At 42.5% G+C, this 14,669-nt stretch overlaps 1 protein-coding gene across 1 annotated transcript in view; it reads right to left on the reverse strand.

Annotated features, from left to right (window-relative positions):
- The window catches only part of HS6ST1 (heparan sulfate 6-O-sulfotransferase 1), a 189,323-nt gene that overhangs the window by 122,024 nt on the left and 52,630 nt on the right, over positions 1-14,669 (reverse strand). The window lies entirely within an intron of this gene.

Below are 14,669 nucleotides of genomic sequence, written 5' to 3' on the forward strand. Positions count from 1 at the left end.
TCACCACATTTAATTTAATGTCTACTCTCCAGTGACCAATCCACCTTCTACTTTCTTGCAAATGATGACTTGTGGGTCTTAACCTTACAAGCGAAGATATGCTTGACGCATTAGTTACCCAATTTAAGGGCTTTTGTTAACCTATAGAGCTTGAGCCATGATTTTACATCGAGGATCCAGATCACAGAAGCAGATGGTGTCATAAAATCCTACCTCCCCCTATTCTATTTATTCAACTTCTGCTGTGTAATTGATGTTATTCTTTATGCACCATCTAGGCAACATATTATCCCCCCAGATCAAAAGCTAGGGCAGTGGGTATCATAAATGCTGGCCATGGGTAATGCCTCAGGCAGTGCAGGCATTTGATGCTGGTGTTTCTGGCCTATTTCTTGGGAGGAATGACCCAAACATCAAAACTCAGACTCAAAGATGAACGCCTCCTTGAATATGTAAAAACTCCATTTACAACTGGGGAAATAGAAATGAAACAAAAGACAAACTATTTCACCTAAAATGCAGCCTTGATGCTACAGTACCTTCTATGTCTGCTTTAATTTTTTAAGCTTCCTATTCTCATTGCCCAGAACCAGTTTTTCCCCACCAAATGTATTTAGCTTGTCCTTCCAGAAAGAACTGCAGGAAAGATAATAAATCCTGACTCTGTTGGCTACAGAAGATTTCCTGGTAAGTTGCAAAGTTCACAACCTTCAAAATTCATCTCTTAGGAGAGACAGATGACTCAAAAACAAAGTCTGCAGAATGAAGGAATGGAAATAAAAAATCCAAACACAAGTGAGTCTCTCTTTTACATTACTTTTCTGAAAGAAACTGGAAGGGTAAAGGATCAAAAACCCCAAACCAAACCCAACACTCAGCACTGAGAAACTGTCAAGAGGCATCATACATGTGCATTAATAATAAATGGACAATCTGCTTAGGTATCCTGCTCACAGTCATTTAGGGAAATCCCTGTGGAAAAGCATTCCAAAGTCTTGTTGGTTTGATTTCAGAAGGAAAGGAGATGGCTTGATGGTAAAGCATTGGAATGATGAAGTAATGTTAATTCTGCTGCTGTTTACCGCTAGCAGAACATCACATTTCCTTTTGTGCTGTGGAGTACTGGCCCCAAACCCAAGCAGCATGGTGACTGCCTGACAACAGGCTAGAAGCAGGCTCTTCCCACCACAGTCTCACTTGCTGAGTTCTAACACGATGACATGTAAGGCAATGAGCTTTTATTGATTTTGCATTTGGAACTGGTTCAAACACTCAGGCAGTCTCTCTACAGGAAAATAGATTATGTGGGAGCGTAGGAAGGCCAGATCTGGTGCTAAAAGTAGCAGAAACTTAAATACTGTTTCAACTCTTCACATTAAATGAGTTGTTTCTCTAAAAACAGGAGAAAAGCTACAGAAGTCAAATATACAGAAGAACTAAAAGAAGAAGAGAAAGAACTAAGAGAAAGTAGAAATACTGAAACGCAGAAAGAGCTACTGAAGGAGGATACTGGCTCAAATTTTCAGTTCAATCTGTTCTAACAAACTACCTTCCTTTGATCAGCTCTTTGCACCCTGTGCAGTCAGTTCTGCTGGGCTGTGGGTGTGCATTTTTACCAGCCCTGCCCTCCTTGTTTCACATGTTAACACCCACCCAGACACCACAGACAGACCATCCTGTGAGCATCCTTCCCCAGCGCAGGCATGCCTTGTGGGAGTGTCAGCAAGGACATCAAGAACTTGCAAAATGTCCCAGAGAAAGGGATGATCTGGGAACCACACTAACTTGCCTCTGTAGTTATCTAAAACAGAGGAGGGAAAGCCTGCACTCCTTCAATGGTCAGGCAACATGTTCTGCAGAAACTGCCTAAGTGCCATTGCCAGAAATCGCAAAGGCCAGAAAGCAAATTGAACAGTCTATAGAAGACAGCAAGCAATGCCATCAGGTAATGGAATCTGTGTGGCGTACACAAAACACCCTTGTTTGCCCCTCAAATTATGAAATAACGCACTTCATGAAGTCTGTCAGCAGCAAGTCCGAGGAACCACTTGGTTCATAGGTCCTGGCTGCTAGGACCAAGCTGCTCAGGCAGCCTTGATGTAACCAGGTCTCAACAGCTTCAAGTATAGGATATTTTCCTGTGTATCCAGACCAGACACCAGTCCTGACATGCCAGTCCTATGTTGCTGGTGTAAGAGTCCCTCTCATAGTACAAACATCAGTGGTGACTGCCATGGCTGAAAACCTCAGCAGCTCATCATGGTAATGCACATTGTGCAAACCAGTTACTCTGGACAATTTCCAGGCAGCTGAACATCCACAGGTGGACAGACATATTCACTGGCCCTGTTCTTGCCATGACTGGCAGAAACCCTGCATTCTCCCTGCTCCCAGGGCCCAGATGCTGCAGATACAGCGATGCAGCTGTGGCAGGTGCAAAGCAATGGCAGACTGCTCATCTGGAAGGCTGAAAGCCAGGCAGAGATTAATGACCCACAATGACAGCACAATCAGAATCAGAGGTATTATAAACTCTGCCTCTTTTCTGCACACCATCTATAAGAGCCAGGGCAAGGTGTTTAATAGCACATGGGCTCAAAAGGCCATGAGATTTGCAGTGCAGCTGTATGACAAACAAAGCTACCTGAGGCTGTGATTGACAGGACTGCTGCTGGAACTGGCTGGTGAACCAAAATGGAGTGTGCACACCCTGCATAATTGCATGGGGCAATGGAAAGTATCAAGGCCTGAAGCAGGCCATATTCAGCATCTATTTTTTTTTCAAGTCACTGTTTGGGATCTAAAAAAAGCAACTTTTCTCACCTTTTTCCCTATAATTTGTTTTAACTCATAGGAACCTGTGAGAGGAAGTTCAATCATTTGTGAAGTGGTGATAAATAGAGAACATGCTGCAGGCTATTATTAGGCTATTAGCAGAGCAAAAATCACTGCAAATTAGGCATAAGCATACTGCCTAATTGCAAAGCAAAATGTGTATCACCTGAAGTGAAACACATGTCCTGAAATCTTGGGTTTCTTTGCTTTACTTATCAGCTTTGTGAAGTGTCGTGGTAGTCCACAGGAGGAACTGGGCAACACTGGGGAGATGCAATGACAACATTTTAAGAGGTAATACATTAATAACATAACCCTGCTTCTATTCTGTCAGGTAATCTGGAGTCTTGCTTGGAGCCTCTGGAAATATGTTTTATGCTAAGCAAATGTTTGACATTCCCCCCTGCCCTGAAAAAATGAGTAAATATAATCATCATCATCATAGAAGAGATGGATCCAGGTCACAACTGATAAAGTTCACCAGAACTGACCAAGCCAGCAGAGGACTCTGTTTTGACTTCAAAGATGGAGAGATCAGCCCATGTAGAGAGAGGCTGTTTCCTCTCTGATGATCGTGTTTTGTCATTTTACACAAGCAGAAGTGGTTGGGGGAAAAGACTTTGGAAAGAATACACAAGAAGACCATAAAGAGTGCTTAAAGACTCTGAAGATACCCTGCTAACAAGAGAGATTCAACTCTACCTAAAACTTCTTTGATAGAACATTTGCCCAGCCAGTCCTTAAACTCTGAACAAATTCCTCCCTCATGCCCTCAAGAAACCTATTCCAGTGTTTGCTTAAGCTCACAATTTTTTCTAGCACCAGCAGAAGCTCCCTGGCTGAAATATAAAAGCATTAATCCTCAGGTCATGTTTCCCAAGTAATAGAACACGCAACACCAGCCCCTCACATCACCAGCAAAAGCTGCAGTGACTGAGTTGGAAGCAGTTGCTGCTGCTGCCTGTGGATGGTCTGCATGTTCTCTCTCCTCCTTCATCCCAGCCCTTGCCCATTTGCCTCCTCCTTGAATGAGATGACAAGTTTAAGCTGAGGCAGTCATTAATTACATGGTTTGTTTTGAACCTAGCACACAAGACAGAGCTAAAATAACCAAGCCTTTTCAGCACTAAGGCAACATAAATGATGCATAGCCCCCTTCTGAGCTGTCTCATGCCCAAATGTTCCTTCTCACTGGCTCTGCAACACATAGCCCCTGAGCTGCCTTATGGGACACCAGGATGGGTGTAGGCACAACCACTCTGACACTGGCCAGCATGGTTAATGACCTCTGTATCCTGGTCCCTTGCCAGACTGGCACTCAGCTCCTCAGAACTGCTCCAGCAACAATAGGATGGTCTAGTTCTTTTAAAAGAGAATTATCTTTTCTTTAATAACCTAGAATAGTTCCTGCTCTTCCTAATCACACTGTTAGCAGGAGTTACAGATCTTTTTCCTTTCTGCCTCGATTGACCTCAAGAGCTGCTGATACACCATGGATTTTCAAACTTGCTGCCACAGAACAGGGTGTTTCAAATTACAGGAGGTAGCTGTGCTGAATCTTCCCTTCTCTCCATATGCTCACAAGTAGCCAACCCACTGCCACCTGAAATCCTCCCCTGCAAGGCAGCTTCTAAGAGACAGGCTCCAAAGAGGCTTTCTAAAAGAGCATACAACAATGAGTAATAAGTTGGAGCTGTCAAGGAAGTCCAGGTAATGAAATATTGTTCACTTAATATGCTGCAAGAGCATGTGGGGACAGAAATTCAACAAGCTATGTCACCTCAGCTGGGGAACATGGGACTGTGGGACTTGGACAGCTGAGACAAATGAGCAGAATCTGCTGCTACTGCTTGGGTAGAAAATGACATGATGGCGTGTGACACAGTATTTAGCTTTGCTGAAGCAAGTACAGTCCCTGCAGAAGTACTGTGTAAATGTGCGTGGTTAGCGATACATTTTTCTATGCATCAATGTGATGTACTGGGGCCCAACTGGCACAATTTCTGCGGTAAAAACAAAGCCCTTCTGCTTGTGCCATTTCTCTGAGCACAGCAAGACAGATGTGGTTAGTGCTACGCCTTCTGCAGAAAACTCTTTCAGAGTTGGAACAAATACCTCCAAAAAGACCCGTAGCAATGCTCACAGAGCTGCTGACAGAGTTATTAATTTCTCTGCATCCAGCCAGTAGCCAGCCCACATTTTGTTTCCCAAGTTGAAGCTGTACAGAGAGGCAGAGCATCCCATTTGTCCCTGCAAGAGGGCATGGGCAGGTACACATGTGCCTGCAGTACTAATGACCCCTCTCAGCTCCCTCCCAGCACACAGACACACAGTGCATGGGGAGATGTCAGCCGGCATGCAAAGTGCCTCTCAGCCTCATAGAAGTTAGTAGGGTAACTAGCTGGCTTGGCTGTGCACAGATCTCAATATTAATCCACAAGGTTCCTTACACAGTAAATCTAACAAGTAGGCTGTCCTCTATACTTTCTGTTCTCAAGCATATGGGATCCCACATTATGCATGCAGGCTTTCCGTAACTGCATGTAAAGTGATATTTCTCATACATAAATACTCATGAAGGAGACGGTTGATGCATTCTTATTCTGCAATTCAAATGATGCCTTATTTGTATCAGTGGAAATCCACTGTGGTTCAGTGGAGGCTATAACTACTCTATTACATCATGTATGAGTAAAATGCTGCTCTAGTATGTCACTACCTCTACATTCTGTACTTTTCTTCCCCCAAAAAATTCCATTAAATGTCACACACTGATCACAATTAAAACTGCTACCACCAGTAGATTACAAACACCCAAGTCAGTTCCCAAACCATAGCAAGTGCTTCACTTGTCTCTGTCACATGGCTGTATTAACATTCTCAATAAATGCCAGCATATTCTCTGTCTAGATACATTGAAAACACAAAAAAAAACCCACTTAATTTTGAATAAAAAAAATAATGGCTATGTATAATAACATTTTAGAGTCATTATCAGATTGAGCCTTACCACTGAATGGGAAAATGATTTCTGTCTGCATTTATGGTGATACGGATTTATCTCTTCAGAAGTGTATGAATACATTTCCTAAGAGTGTAAGATTTTGAAGGAGCCCTTCAAAAGAAGGCTTCCTGAACTATTATTTATTTTTCAGATTGAAGTTTTTGGAGAATTTAAAAATTCCTAGCTCCTATTTAGCTTGCAAGTAGTGTAGACTCTGAATATATGTGAAGGTCCCACACTAAGTACCCGCATCTTTCATCTGTGGGCACAAAAAGGGGGAAAACAACTGACAAAACTGTTCATTCTAGCTAAGAGAAGGTGGCTTTTACATAGCAATCACTCAGGAGCTTTTCTCATCAGCTTTAAGTGCGCTAACCCCACGTGGGTTATCACATCCATATTACTCCAAGTGTTTTAGTTAGAGATGAGGGAGCTGCTACCCTTACTAAGGCTGATGGCCTAATGGCATTGTCGTAAAGAGCCTATGAGATCATTTTCCTTTCCAAACCTGGGTCTGAAGGGACCTGGAGGGTGTAGCATTGCAGCTCAGCCCCAGTACAATAATGTGACAGATTGCATCACACTGTTTCCTAACTGTGGGAGAGACAGTCAGGAAACGCTGTGTGATGTGCAAGAAGTGAGAGAGGAAGGGAATTAAGAAATCCCGTAACAAAAATAACCCCATTCCCTTGGATTGTATTCACTTACCTAAACCACAAATGGTGAAACAAGTTCAGGTCAGGAGACATCAAGGAAACATGGAAAAGAAAAAAATACAGAGATTAAATTAGTTCAAAGATAGGCAATTCTAGTTAGCTTGATGGTAGGGGCCAAGAGCACGCCAAACAGATCAGACCCAAGCTTTAGTTGAACAAGCAAATTTAACAAATTCACTCTACTCAATTGCAGCCTTTTTGCTGTGTGTTGGTTTAGTAGCCAGCATGATGCATGCAGATGAGTTGATACAAAAAGCAGAGAAATAAACCCAATTCCTTAGCACACTGTGGATGGAACACAACTACATCCACAAGGCTCACAGAAGACACCCTCCTATCACCATATCTGCTCAGACTCAACACAGGTACCTGAGCACACAAGGGCCTGACTTTGGCTAAACAGTTTTAGGAACCTGATTCCTATTGAGCCCATTAATGCTTAGCTGTGCTAAGCCTGGAGTAAATGTCAAGAGCAGATAATCATCAGGAAAAAAAGAAAATTGCTTTAGGAGGAAGGAAGAAAAGAAAATAAGTCATCTTCAAAATATCTTTATTCTGCACTGTTTTGTTGGGGTGTTTTTCTTACTGAGGCTCCTGTCAGAATAATATTTATTTAATACAATTTAACCTTATTCTTTCATCCCACTGCATAGCAAAAATCTGAATCTTTAACAAAGATCTTGTAGGAGAAGAGCCAGCACTAAGTTCCACCAGCTGTAGTAACTCACAATAACATATGTATCTATTGCAACAAACATCAACTGGGAAAAGGAGGTATTTTGTTTACCTCAACTGCACACATTTCCACTTCAGCCACATCTACCTTTCTGCTTTCTTTCTCTAAATTACGGGTGGACATTTCCTAAAACCAGACGACCATACCATTGCTCCCCAGTATCTTCTCTTCTATAGTCCTTCATCTTCTCATTCCTGCCAAAGCTTACTATTATTTTATCTTGAGTCTTGCTACTGCTTTTATGGAAAACTTCCTTGGAACCTATCTGCTTAGCTCAAACTCATCACCCTTGGTAAAATGGCCACCAACTCTGACTGCACTCATCCAGATCTTCAGTGAAGGTCTGGATGTTCCTTCTCACTGAATGAATCCATCCCAGTGGACTGAGATACAATCATTCATCTCAATCATCCCAGTCCATGGAACGGAGTGTCCATTCTCAGAGCTGGAGCAGAGGATGAAGAGATTGTGAGCTAAACTCAAAATAAACAACAGTAAGTAAATCATTCATTATGTGGCCATACAGAATCATAGCACCTATGTAAAGTACTGCCAAAGAGCCGGCATACTAATGACATGCCGGGCAAACTCAAACAGCAAAAGTCCATTGAGAATTACTAAATACAGTGGGAACTGCATCTAGTTCAGGAAATCTCTTGAGCTAAAGTAAACTTTTCTAGTTGGAGACTAGGAAAGTTTACACTGGGGAAGTAGCATACACCCTTGCCTTATTTCAATTATCCATAGAGATCCCTTTATGATGAGCACTGGAGACTTTGTATTAAGATAGGCTTTTAATCTGACCCAGGACAGCTATATCCTAGTATTCAAAGGTTAAGCCTGGCTGTTCTCCAGGAATACTCTCTGTGGCTAGAAATCAGGGCAGGTGCTCATGAGGACAAAAGGCGCTGAGGAAAAGAGACAGAAGAGCTCCTCTTACTCCATGAGATTAATCAGAAAAAGATAAAAACCCCAAAACACACCAACCAACGAAAAAAACCACCAAACCCAGAACTCACCTCACAATCAAATCACCCAAAACACAAACCCTCCAACTAAATAACTTTTGCTTGTTTGGCTCAATCATTAATGTTTGAATTTGGAATCAAAGATAATTCAGACCCTGAATTACAAAGCTTCCTTTATGTAACCATAAATACAAGACAGGAGCAGTAGATTGGGATGAGATTTACACTGCCCAAATCACAGACGCAGGGATACAACACCAGTGCTCCATCTCACAGACCCCAAGCATTACCCAAGGAAGAGCACTTGCTTCCTAATCTGCCTTTTGCATACCTGGGACTTATGTTTTCTCTGGGGCCAGAGGTTTAAAGCCAGCCAAGTAAATTACAACCCTCTCCTCATCAGTTTGAAGGACCCCATCGCCTCACTCCCAGCCCATGTAAACTCTGTATCACCCTCTGCTGGCAAAATCTCTATTTTCTTTGCTTTTTTTGTTAATCCTAATATAATTCACAAATTGACATGATGACTCTTTAGGCCAGGCTAGAATCAGGTGAAGTGCAGATGCTCCTTCAGTATCACTTGGTCTTTATCAGCAATAACATTTTAGTCACTGTATGGTTCTGCTGACATAACTCAGAACTGATTCATAGTTGCAGACCTGATACCTCATTAAGGAGGATAAATGTACCTTTATCTTTACAAGAGAGGACTTCTGCAGGATTCAAGATGCAGAGGTATAAAGAAGAAAGACTGTCGCTGGCCACCTTCTGTAGTGCATTAGAGAAACCTACATATGATCTCAGAGCCAGGTAGTAATAGGAATTCATATTAGAGGTATGTGGCATTGCCAAGGAAATCATGCTAGCTGTCCAAGGTTGACAGATGCAGCAGGAGTAGCGAGGAAACAAAAAGGAGACAAAGCAAGTGGTAAGAAGAAAAGACCGCAAAATTAAACATCTACAACGTGAACTTCTTCCCAGCTTGGATTCTGACTCGAATAATTACAGCATGACACAATATGATACTCCATTTAAGCCCTCGCTTTCTGCATGTTTTAAACCCTAATCCCTACTCCCTGAGGACTAACTAGGCCTCACACCCAGATCAGATAACCAGTTAAGTACACTATAAGGCAGCAAAGCCCAGTTGGCATTCTCCACCGCAAGGAATTTCCTATGGAAAAAACCATAAAAGGGCCACCTTTTCTGCATACCTGGGCTTGGCTGGGAGTGGCAAGGCAGCAGAACTCCTTGTTTCAGCTTCTAAGCAGGGGTTTAGTTCAAAGCCTTGGGCACAAAGTGACAGAGAAACACAGTTCAAATAATTCTGCAGCTCAGACTAGCATGACATCACCACTTGGCACTTATGAAAGTGTCCCCTCGATCTCCAAAGACTAGTTCAGCACATTGCCTCTCTTCTACAGCAGGGATGAATAAAGCAGAACGTGATATGATCTGGGCAAGATCTCACACAGCATCAGATGGAGAAATCAGTGCAAGGCCAGCTGGCAGAGGGACCTGCAAGACCTTATCCCAACAACCCTTATGCAATCTGAACAGATGAAAACCAGTTCCACTAAAGCCACATTTTTCAAGAGCCTTGATGACTTTCATTGCTTCTAGAACAAGCTAACATTTCACTGAAATAAAACCATATGTTAAATGTTATGTTTTTATCAGATTACTCATAAAAAGGTTTGTGTCGAATGAAACTACACTGATTATTTTTAATTGTCACTAAAATTTTGTTGTTTTCAGTTAGTGTATGAACTGAGATGCTTCTATATTGGACAGCAAGGAAATTACAGTTTTCTCTCCAATATGCATTAAAAAAAAGCATCCAGTATTCTACTTTGGGAGTTACCATATTTAGTAAACTGAAAAATAGTCATCAGATGTCTCTAAAAACGTTAGCTTTTCAGTGATACCTTTTTTCATGGAATTGCTTTTAAGTGCACTATTGGAGTATTGATTTATTTTACCAAACACTAAAAAGTATTTTTCAGAACCAAGAAGAAAATCTACAGATCCAACATGACTCTGTGATACATCACCCATTCCTTTTGGCCTTTGAAACCAACAGGCAGGTTTGGGGATAGGAATTTCCTTTGTTTTCCTGAAACAAAGCAAGCACAGACATAAACCTGCTGTTACTGGAATCAGTGGGTTTGACTTCAGGGACCATAGAATTAGACCAGCATCCCGCTCTTTTTAGAATCTCATCTTGCGTTCAGCACAGCTTGTTCTCGAGGAGCAGAACAGAGCATGCCTCTGACAGAGCTACTTCATTACAAATATGTTTACTTTAGAAAAGCAAAAATATTTAGTACTATATTTTCTTGTAAAGTTTTTTTTTTTCAGGTATATATTGGGATTAAGGGAGTATTTTTTGTTATGAGAAAGGAGGACCAAAAGGTTTGCTTCAAATGAAAAGTTAGTGACACAAAGAGGCAAATGCAGGCCTGTCTAGTTTAGAGAGTGCTGGATCATAACATACAAGGGTTCCCAGAAGCTTGTCCTGTTGTACAGCTAGAGCAGCATCACTTCACCTTCCTGTTATTTTCTTCCCATCTTTGACTACAGCCATCTGAAAGCAGGAGCTGGCTGTTTCCATGAGCTTATACGATGCTCAGCAGAAAAACACGCCCACAGTTATGCCACTTTGTTCCACTGAATTACAATGATCGTGCAGATTTCCCTCAGTATTTCTTCTCAGCATTTCTGACTGCAGCAGTAGACTCGCACTGGTGCAGCCAGAATGCACAAGCATTTCAGTAGCTGCCCTACTTCAGAGAATTTGTTACTATCCATGAAATCATAACCTTACTTCAAGAGCAAATAAACTGTGCCCTATACAGGCTCTGGTTTCAGAATGTTGTGCTGGTTAGTCAAATGGATGAAGCTGAGCTCTCAGCAAAGGTTCAGAAGACCACCTCTCGGCTGCTGACCACTCATGCCACCTCACTGGCTGTCATCACCCGCTTAAAAGGTCAGCATTCCCAGTGCTCAGTGCCAGACAGATGCCCTTTCCTCTTAGTTTTGTGTGTCATTTCCAAACTTTGGTGCCAGACTTGCTGACGAACAATAGAAACAAAACCCACTGTGGGACAGAAGCCATATGGAGGAAAAACCCAACCAACAGCTAAAGCAAAGATGATCTGAAGTTCCCTTGCTCTTCCCTCCCCTCCACCATAGTATTAATAGCTTAAAAATGACTTAAACAGAGACATAGACTACACATGCATAATGGCTTAGCACCATTGTCAGGACAAAGAAAACAGTGCTGAGAACATGACTCCCTGACCCACTGCTTGTCCACAGTTACAGCTCTCACTTGTCTCCTGGTTGCAAGACAGCTTGAACACCAGCCCAGTTTCTCCCTCTGCCCTACAAACAGCATTAAAATAAAGCTTTTCTTCTTTTCTGTTTGTCAACTCCAAAAGAAAGGAAAGTCTAAATTAATAAAGGGATGTCAGCTCCTGAAAAGTGTTTTCCCTGTGGATTCTGTGCTTACAAAACCCTTTCTAGAGTCTTTCAAAAGGTCTGCCTGAGTTTTCCTCCCCTCTGCTCAGTCTTCACTCTACAAAGCCTTTTGGTGATGAAACGGGTATTCAGACACAGACACTCAGAGATGAAGTAGCTTAAAAGGTTTAGAGATCAGTAGGTATGAAAATTTAAACAGGCTGTTAACTTCCATGTCATGACATGCATTCAGCTTTACAATTTAGAGAAGCTGTCTTAACACTGCAGTAAGAACTTCCTCAAGTCCACATAGGCCTCACTCTCATTCTTGTTTAGGAACTACAGAAGTACAAGATAACTGCAAATACTCTGACATTTATCAGAGTGAGAACCGTGAGTTCTATCACTCACATTCAAACAGCAAATAGAAACATCCCTCCTCCTTCTCTTTCTATCACTTCCCTCTATAAACTACTTCAGCTGTGACATGCCCAGCACATATTTTCATGGTAAAAAAAACCCTCATGGGACTGCTTTGACATTGGTAACCTGTTATCCTGATCATGCAGCGGAGAAGGGTCTAGTGACCAATTGTAACATCCCAAGATGCAATATGCCAAAGCACCTTGTTGCTTGTCTTGTCTAAATCACCGTCACAAACCCTCACTGTTATAAGGATGGTTATTTCACTCAAGACACCTTTTATGTAAGGAAAGGAGAAGAGGAAGAGAGTTAAAAACCCAAATCCCCCCTGAATTGTTTTGGGAGGCACATGACTCACAAGCAGCTCTGCTGGTGGAACCAGGAGGAAACAAAAGAAGCTTTGGGGACCAGTGATGATCATGACGCAGTGAAGGAAGCAGAGAGGATAGCTCAAAGTGAGTATCTAATGGACTGTAGTGGTTGTCTGTAAAAATGACTGAACTGTAGTCTCCAAGGAAGTTTTCTATTCAGACTGAGCATAACCCTGAACCAATTAAGTGTGTATATCAGCTCTGCCAAGGCAGAAGGACAGCCATCAGGGATAGAAATGCTGAACAGAGGTGAAAACACTAGGGGCCTGTGCTGGTTTTGGCAGGGATAGAGGGTTTTTTTTTTCCATAGACTTTTGTATGAGACAATGTTTTGGACCTGTGCTGAAAACTGTGTTGATCAGAAAGGGATGTTTTTGTTATCACTGAGTGGTGCTTGCACAGAGTCAAGCCCCTTTCTGCTCCTCACCCCTCCAGTGAGCAGGCCGCAGGTGCACAAGGAGTTGGGGGACACAGCCAGGACAGCTGAACTCAGTGGACCTAAGGGACATCCCTTATCTTACAATGTCACACTCAGCATATAAATGTGGGGAAGAAGAAGGAGTGGGGGGACACATTTGGAGAGATGGTGTTTGACTGTGTTTTTCATGTGTATATAAAACAGCATGTGTATATATATAAGCAGCCTTCAGCCTTTCTGTGCATACGCTTCTGATCAAGTGGCAAGGGCATAGTGAGGTAAGGTACATGTGATTTTCATGTTCCAAACAATAGTGATACCAAAGTTACTTATAGGGCAGCTACTGTCAGAAATTGAAATGCTGCACACGAAAATACTGTCCTGTGCATCAGCAGCAAAAGGAATAGAACAATATTGCAGCCATTTCCCTAGGGCTGGAAAAAAACCCCAGCTAACTGTTTTCTATACTGTGGTAAACTCATTTTGAACACTCTGTATCGACAAAATGAAACATAACATGCCTCCAATTAAACTCAATATAAACTCAAGGGACGTGGATCTTGTCCTTCAGCCAACAGTGACAAACAGCATATTTAAAGGTCCACATCTATTTTTCAGCCAAGCTAAAAAAATACTACTGTCCACTTGTTTCAGGAAGTTGTTATCAGGAGGTAGGAGTGGTGTGGGAGCCCATCTTGGCCTGTTTAAGGCGAGTACAATTTTAGCACCTCAAATTTAGGATGGTGTCTCCACCAGCACATGTAAACCCTCTCAGACTCAGCTGCTCAGCACAGGAGCCTATAAGGAGTAGCGCATTTTCACGCTCTTGTATAAACAAATAAATATCAGACTGTATTTCAACTGAGCTCAAAGCAACAGCAGAAGGACAGCTGCCTCCTTGGCTGGGAAAAAGCACTCCAAGAGAAAGAGCTCACACTGGTTTCAGGTGTGTTGGAGCCGTACACATTCGTTTCCTCCTCACCAATCCAGCCATTTCAGATTCTGCTAGGATAAGTCTACTCTTCCCTATACAAGCATAGAAGGCTTTAGATTTAGAGGTGCAGCTTGTTCCAAGATCGGATTATAGGTAGGCACCCCTTTCTCCAAAGAATAAATGTTGATAAACCCAACCTTTGGGTTTTGTTTTGCCTGTCCTAGCCTGACATTCATTAGGTTTGAAAAAGTATGTTTGTGAAGAAGCAAGCTGTATAAGAAACTTCAACACACACAATGCTCTGACAACTGAAATGAGCAAAGAGGCTTTTCACCCCCTTGGATTTCATCAGCTGAATATAAAGGTAGGAAGCTCCTATCCTTTGAACCTGCTTCCCAGCCCTTCAGGATGCTGGCTGAGAGCAGCCCTGGCTGTCTAGGGAGAGCAACCTTTTTTCTAGCCCAGGTTGCTGCAGGCATTCCTTCATCCCCTTCTCCATATGCTGCCATGGGACACAATCTGGCAACACGAAGCTCTGGATCACAGCACAGAGGAGAATTATCCAGAAGTAGAAGAAACTACAGCATGAACTTTTGCCCAGACAGGGGAATTTATCCCAGGGAGCCTCTGTTGAATTTTCATGTTTCTTGGAAGATCCAGAAACTGACACAAGGGAGTTATGCCATGGCTGTAAAAATGGGCAGACAGTTTTCAGCCCACGGCCACAGTGTGGAGGGCAAGGACATAGCGATGCTGGGGCCCCTCTTCCCGTTCTGAAGGGGGCTGAGGGAGAGTGCTTTAC

This window comes from Melopsittacus undulatus, chromosome 6 (genome assembly GCF_012275295.1).
Source record: "Melopsittacus undulatus isolate bMelUnd1 chromosome 6, bMelUnd1.mat.Z, whole genome shotgun sequence".
NCBI classification, from domain to species: Eukaryota; Metazoa; Chordata; class Aves; order Psittaciformes; family Psittaculidae; genus Melopsittacus; species Melopsittacus undulatus.